Source organism: Equus asinus, chromosome 3 (genome assembly GCF_041296235.1).
Source record: "Equus asinus isolate D_3611 breed Donkey chromosome 3, EquAss-T2T_v2, whole genome shotgun sequence".
NCBI lineage: Eukaryota > Metazoa > Chordata > Mammalia > Perissodactyla > Equidae > Equus > Equus asinus.
The window spans coordinates 144,039,566-144,047,709 of NC_091792.1; positions in this window are offsets into that span (position 1 = coordinate 144,039,566).

Genomic DNA, 8,144 nt, shown 5'->3' on the forward strand with positions numbered 1-8,144 from the left:
CCACAAGATGCCCAAGGGCTTACTGGTGGGTGGGGCCAGTTCCTAGGGTGGGCTTCCTGCCCTGGCTGAGCAGGAAGTATTAAATTGATGCACTAGTGGTCAGGGCAAACCCCTGCACTGACAGGCTAGGGTAAGAACTCCAATCACATTTGCCAGTGTCAGTGTCAGCATACCTGTAGTAGGTCACAATAATGGCTGCTTTCCAATGTCTCATTCCCTGGGGAGGTGGTGCCAGACACCTTCTGCCTCCCTGAGATGTGCACAGAGCTCATCAGGTAAGTCTCTTTTCTCCAAAGGGCTGTACACCTTTCTTTATGGTGATTTTGTGTTGCTTTCTGAAACAGGTGAATTTGTGCTTGGGCCCTTTGACAACAAGTTTTTCGTTCTCTCATGTTAGATAGCTTTTCTGGGGGTATTCCTTGTCATTGTTAATAGCCAGCAAAGGCAGATATTATGACACTCATTTCGTTTGTGCTGAGTTCAGAAGCTGCTAATTGTGGGATAGTGCTCCCGTTCAGATCCCCCACTCCTCCAGTGAAAGCTCATACCTTAAGATTGCACCCAGGGGCTGGCTCCGTGGCCGAGTGGTTAAGTTTGCACGCTCTGCTGCAGCAGCCCAGGGTTCGGATCCTGGGCGTGGACATGTCACCACCTGTCAGGCCACGTTGAGGCAGTGTCCTACATCCCACAACTAGAAGGACCTGCAACTAAGATATACAACTATGTAGCAGGGGAGTTTGGGAAATAAAGCAGAAAAAAAAAAAAGATTAGCAACAGTTGTTAGCCCAGGTGCCAATCCTTAAAAAATAAAAAAGAAAAAAAAAAGGAAGATTGGCAACAGTTGTTAGCCTATGTGCCAATCTTTAACAAAAAAAAGAAAAAAAAAAAGATTGTACCCAGCCAGCTTTTATGAAGTGCCGTAGCTAAAATGTGGCATCTTTTTTGTCTCCAGAAAGGAATTTCTGCCTCTTCCACCTCAGTCAGCACTGTCCTTTATTGTGTGGGTTCTTTTTATCCAGTTTTCAGTTCTCTTTCAGGGACAATTGTTCCAAGGGTAGCTGTAAATTTCTTGTGTCTGTGGGAGGAGGTGAGTTCAGAGTTTCCTACAGTGCCACCTTCCCAGCAATCTTGAGCAAATTTCTTAACCTCCCTGTGCCTCAGTTCCCCCATCTATAAAATCAGGATAATAATAATACCTAGATCATGGAGTTGTTATGAAGATTGAATAAGATACAGAAAATGCAAAAGATATGCTTCAAACTTTGGAAGACCTCAGTAGATATTACCTAAAAAGTACTGTCATTTATCTTTTATTCCCTTAGGATAGTGCTGGATACAAGGAAAGATAGTCAATGAAATATGATCAGAGTCATGAGTAAGATCCTTACCCTGCAGAAAACAACTTTTCCTTAAATTTTCCCCACTGCCTTCTAGCTCTAGACTCAGAAATATTTTGTTGATCTGCAAAGCAACCAGGACCTGGTCAACCACAAACAATGACTTTTTGGTGTCCCAGACAGGACAACATAGGGGATAAAATAAATTATGTCATACTGAGATGGAAATTAAACATGATCTAGAAATCAGGAGATTCTGGTTCCTAGAGCTACTTCTTTATCACTGTGTGGGACTTTGAGGTGAAATAATTAGAACTTGATGACAGTCTGAATGCAGGGATTGATAAAGAAAGAGAAACTAAGTCATTCTCAGTTCTTCTGATTTTGGCCAAACCTGTTAATGCAATAGGCCTTGATTTTTCCATCTGTGAAACAGGCAATAGCATCACCAGCATTTCTCACTGAGTTGTTCTAAAGTTCAAATGAGCTTCTCATTTAAAGAATAGTCTTCAATGGGAAGAAGCTAACATAACTATTTAAGCTGAAAAAGCAGCAGTAGCTCTTGCAGTGTCCAAGAAGGCAGGGTCTTGTACTTCATTTTAAGGACTAGGGATGTTATCCTAACATGATGAGAAAGCACTGGAGAGCTGAATGCAGTAGAGCTGTATTATATTTGCATTTTAGAAATATTTCTCTGATTATAGTTTGGTTAAAGATTGTGGAAAGGTGAAAGTGGTAAAACAAATAAGGGGTTATTGCAGAAATCTGGGTAAGAAATAATGGGAGACTTGGCTTGGGTTGTAGCAATAGGAAAGAAGAAAATATGAATAGGAAACATGTTTGGGAGGTAAAAATCTATAGAACTTGGTGACAGACAATGAGGAGACTGTTGAAGAAAGAGAAATGAAGCTCATTCTCAGTAATTCTATCAAACAGGGTGAAGACAGTGCCACTTTTTAAGATGGGAAAACTAGAAAAAGATTGGGGTTGAAAATGATTATTCTTTTCAGAAATTAAAAGAAGACATAGAAGACAATCTTACCCACTACATGTTAGATGTGGACTCATAGATTTCATTATAAGGCAGACATGATTTTATAGAAATCATTATAGGATCCAGTCTAGGAACTAAATAGGTGAAACTAAAAGAAATGTCAAAAGAAGAATTTATCAAGTCCATTTATTCATTCAGCCAATATGTTGTACTATTCTAGGAACCTGGGCTGAAAGAGAGAAGAAAGTCCTTGCTCTTAAGAAGTTGATATTGTAGTGGGGGCAAAATATATAATAAACAAAAAACAAACAGGAAAAAATCAACTAGCAACGAGGATTCTTCAGAGCATTAAGATAAGTGGATGTAATAAGTGACAGAAGGGACAGGGTCTGTCCTTTAGAGGCAATAGAAAGAGAAGACCTCTCTGATGGAGGAGAGATTTAGGCTGAGACCTAAATAACAAAGGGACCAACCACACTTATTTATCAAGAGAAAGGATATTCCAGGTGGAGGAAACAGCCAATGCAAAGGCCCGAAGGTAGGAAGAAGCCTCTGTTGTTCAGGCCAACATAGTGAGTGCTGGGGAGAGTGGCACAAGAAGAAGTTGGAGATGTAGGCAGTTGATGTGTGGCTTGTAAACTAAGGTTTGGAGTTGCTTTTTATTGTAGGTGTGAAGAGAAGCCATAAAAGGGATTAAACTAGTTTGCATGTTTAAAAGTGCCCTGGTTGCTGGTGAAGAATAGACTGTAGGGAGCCATGAGGAAAATGTAGTCCAAGTGAGAAACGCTTGGAGCTTGGTGATCAAGGATCACCAATAGTATAACCATTGATATAGCAAGTGAAGGGCCCACACACAGAAAAAGTTACAATGAGGAAAGGAAGTACACACAATGCAGGGGTGAGAGAGAAGGTCAGCAGGGGAAAGGCTGCCCCCATGAATTGAAGGAGGACTCCAGGGCTATAGAACAAGGGAGAGTGCCATATTCCCCACAAGCCACAGGGCAGCCAATAAAAAACAGCCCATCGGAAGAGGAAAGGAAAAAGAGAAAGAGGCAGAGAAGCTACAAAGAGTCTATTTGAATTTAAGGATGTAGTTATGTTTGGCATCACTTTAAAATATATATTTGCTTTGTTATAAGCCTTGCTAATAAGGCTTTTATTTTGAATTATCTGAAATGAGGGCTAGGTGTTGGGACACCATGATCTCTAAGGGTGTACTGTGAAGTCTCTAAAGGTCTTCACTCATCTCCAAAGAGTGAATGTGGCAAGACTTCATGAGAGATGAGAGGGAAAATAAAAAGAAGACACATCACTGGCTTTGTTGTGGGGTGGAGCTCAATGAGAGGAAGCTTGAAATAAAGAAGTAAAAGATGTTCAAGATGCATGAAAGGGGGAATATGTCAGCTCTTTGACAATGAAGGAAACAAAGACAGGCCTTAGAAAACCCAATTTTGTACGAAATGTCCAGAAAAGGAAAAGAAGAATTAGAAGGGACGCTGTGAATAGTTGAAGGAAAGTGTTAATAATGTTCAGTGAAAAACAAAATCTAAATGCAGAAGTGATACACTCAGGGAAAAGTAGCCAAACAATCAAGATAATGGGGGAAAAAAAGAGTGTGAGGATAGAGTACTTTAAAGAGAGACTCTGAGTAGCAGTGTCCCTGGTTTCTGGAGTCCAAAGGCAAGTATGAGCCCAGATTCTGCTCCCTTTTCACTGCGTGAGACATTGAGAAGTTCCTTTAACTTTTTAAAGCATCAGTCTCCTTATCTATAGATAGGGCTGATGGGAAGAAAAAGTAACAGTATGTTTAAGAAAGTTTTGTGAACTTTAAGGAATTATAGTAGAGAAATAAGTAATTCCAAAGAAAACTTGAATAACACAAGCACACATATATAAATACAAACACATAGACACATGCACATTTTAAAGATCTCTCCAGCTGCTGAGTGGAGAACGGTTTGCACAGGAAATGAAAGTAGGGAGACCAGTTAAAAGACTGTTAAAGCCAGTGGAATAGAAAGTCCAGAATCAACCCATTGCATAATGGAAATTTGGTAAATGACTGAGTGGATGTTGTAGATCCATGAGAAAAGAGAGGACAATTAGTTATCTATTTGGAAAAAAATAAAAATGAATATGCACCTCACACAATATGCAAAAATTAGTTAAAGTAAAAGGCAATATTTAAAACTAAAAAAAATTGCATAGAATAGCATTCTCATTTTAAGGGAAAATTTTTGAATAAGACACAAAGTGAGCAACCTATAGAAAAAGGGAACGACAAATTTGGCTATTAAAATTAGAAACTTTAGTTTATCAAAAGAATCCTCAAAGAAGGGGAAAGATATAAACACACACACACATCCTTAATTTCATCCACCTCCCACCAAGAAAGCCACTATCCTGCAATTTGTTAATTATCCCCTTGCCTTTTTTACAGTTTTATCACACATACATGTGTTTCTACATAATATAGTTTTGCTTGGTTTTGAGATTTAAACAAATAGAATCATAATATGTTCTTTGGACTTATGAAAACCATGGAATTATGGTTTCCAGCTCTATTCTTGTTGATTTAGGTAGCTACTCCATTATCACAGTCGTAGTGTGTTTCATGGAATAAGTATACCACAGAATGGTTATCTATTTCTCTTTTGTTCATCCTTTGAGTTGTTTCAAGGGTTTTGCTCTTATAAACAAAGTTATTGTGAACATTCTTGGACATGCCTCCCAGTGCTCACAGACAAGATTTCTTTATTGCAAGGGTTGGTGAACACTTTCTGCAAGGAGTCAAACATTTAATATTTTAGGCTTTGCAGACAATATGGTGTCAGTTGCAATTACTCAATTCTGCCTCTCTAGTATGAAAAAAGTCATAGTTAGTATATTCCAATAAAACTTTATTCATATAAATAGGCAGTAGGCCAGATGTGGCTCAGGGGCTATAGTTTGCCAACCCTTGTTATAGATAATAATCAAAAAAAAATTAGTACTGAGGAAAAGAGCAAGCTGCAATAAAACATGTTATGATTCCATTTGTTCACATTTCAAGCCGAAGCAAAACTATAATATATTATAATATAATATAATGCAGAGATACATATATGTATAGCATAACTATAAAGAAAGCAAGGGGATCATCAACAAAATGCAGGGTGGTGGTTTTCTCAGGGGATGGGGAGTGAGTGCAATCAAGGACTCTTCAAAGATGGTGGCGATCTTCTGAAACTTAAACTGGGTGGTGGATATAGGGAGGTCATTTCACTATTATTTTTTAACTAGTACGTTTAAGTCCTGCAGACTCCCTGATTATACAAAATAAAATATGTATGCATGCGTGTGTGTGTGTGTATGCTTTATTTCCAAATAAAAACAAAGAATTAAAAAAGAGTCTATTACAGTGGTCCTGGGGATGGTGGTTTGGTCCAAGCTGGTGGAGACTAAGACATGGGGTCAAATCTGTGATGTATTTTGGAGGCAGAAATGACAAGACTCTGTGATTATTTGCTTGTAGGTGTTGAGGTAGGTGGTCAAGGATGACTCCCAAGGATTTGGCATGAGGACTGGGTAGACACAGCATTGTTTCTTGAAATGGGAGGACTTGGGTGGGGTGAGGCAGAGTTTAATGTTGAGTAAATTTGTGGTGCCCGTGAGATGCCTGAGAGGAGATAGCTTTGGGCAGCTGAATGTATAAATCCTGTTCCGAAGACAGACCAAGACTGGAGAACTCAACAGGGAGTCGGTAGCGTGAAGATAGCATTTCATGCTGTGGGAGTAGTTGGGATAAGCGGTACTGAGCACAGAGCGGGGCTGTATGTTTAGTGGTAGCGGTAAGTGCTTAGAGTCAAATCCATAGTCTGCCACCCACCTGCCAAAATGACCTGGGAAAGTTGCTAAATCTTCTCTGACTTAATTTCTTCAATATATGAAGACAAACACAGTAAGGTGCACTACACATCCCAGCACATAGTAGGTGCTTGACAAAAGGTGGCTCTTAATTACTATTATTATATCATCAAGGTCACAGAAAATGCTGGCCCAATGAACAAGCAGGGACACATAAGAAAAGTTTCATCTTCAATTCTGCCCTTTTTCATTCTCGCTGGGGAGAAATATTCAAACTTCTACCAAAACTCTATCTTTTATTCCCAGCCTGAGGCAAGTAGAAAGCAGTGGGGAGAAACCAAGGAAGGAGAAAGGAGGGAGGGAACGCTGATTTACCAGATTATACCGCGTTTTAACACAACATAAATCTCACCGAACTTGTTTCTGCCATTGGCATCGCATTCTGCTCTCCCTCTAAGGAGTCTGCCAAAGTCCCTAAATGTCTCTGGACCACGTACAAACTTTGTTTTCCTTTCCTCTTTTCTTTACTTTTCATCGAGCTCACCCACCCACACCATTTTCCCTCCATGAAAGCCGCTATGCTCATCTGGAAAAACGAAGCTCTCAGTTCTGTCTGTCACTGGGAAACGTTTTCAGATATTGGGTACAAAGATTGCTGAAGAAAAAAAATTGTGCTCTCTCCTACCTGCCGGAGTGGCTGCTGCTCTACCAAATTTAATGAAAGATTGCCATCAGGTGTCTAAATGCTTAAGCGACCCAAAGGTCAGAGGATGCCTCATGTGCTGTTGCACAACCTAACGCAAATCACAGACTCACAAAGCTGACAGAGAGGAAGTAACAGATATAATCATGAAACTCCTTTTCCATTGTCTTGTCCAGATTTTTACACAAATCTTCAAAAATATTAAATGATTTAAAATATTTTCTATGAGAAAACGTGAAATCAAAACCTCACCTTTTTCATAGCTCACTGCTGTATGTTGTTACAACTGAAATTCAAGCGTTATTAGCCATGATCTCTTTATTAGGAACTATTAGGAATGATCTCTTTAATTGTAAATGTATTAACCAAAAACATTATTCCTTTTGAGTGAAATGATATAAAATACTGAAGTGGTCTCAACTTTCAGAAAATTGCAAAGCTATAGTTCAGTTTCAAACACAATAATTCATTCATTTATTCAACCACTATTTAATGAGCAGCTACTAAGTGCTAGAGACTGTTCTAGATTCCAGAGAGAAGCAACAGAACATGATAGACAGGGTCCCTACACTCAGAGTTGTGGGAAGTTGAAGTGGGAGAGGCTGATAATAAACAAAAATATAAACCATGTGATTACAGAGTATGAGAAGTGCTTTGAGGAAAAATAAACAGAGTGGGTCAAAAGACCCAGGAGGCAGTGTTGGGGGAAGGGGCAACCCCACTAAAGAGGGGATATGGGCATCAAAACCAGAAGGATAGGAATGACCTAGTCAGGTGATGATGGTGGGGGGCGGGGAGCAGTAAAGTCTACAAGGCAGTGAGATTTGCAAATGCAAAGGCCCTGGCTGGGAAAGAACTGGCATGTTTATGAATCACAAAGGAAGCCAGTGGATGGGTGTAGAGAGGAAAGAAGTGAATGTAAGATATAAGTGCATCTGCAAAGCCTTATGGGCCATGCCAGGTTTATGTCCAAACTAATCGATTACCTTTACACCCAGGCGCTCTTCCCACGTGTGCTCAATCTGACCACAAATCTGGTGGCTTTGATTTCTCCTTTGTCAGCTGTGTCCTACAGTTGCTCAGGTTTACCTATGCAACGTTTTACAAATCCCGCTCGAAGCCCCTGGCCTAATTTAAGCCCTCAATATTTTTCACCTGGCCCATTGAAGAAGCCCAGGGCTCTGGCTTCCTGCTGCCACCCTCTCCTCCTCCAGCCTAAAGTTTTTCCACTCTACTGCAAAGTTAGCTTGTTAAGGTACCTCTG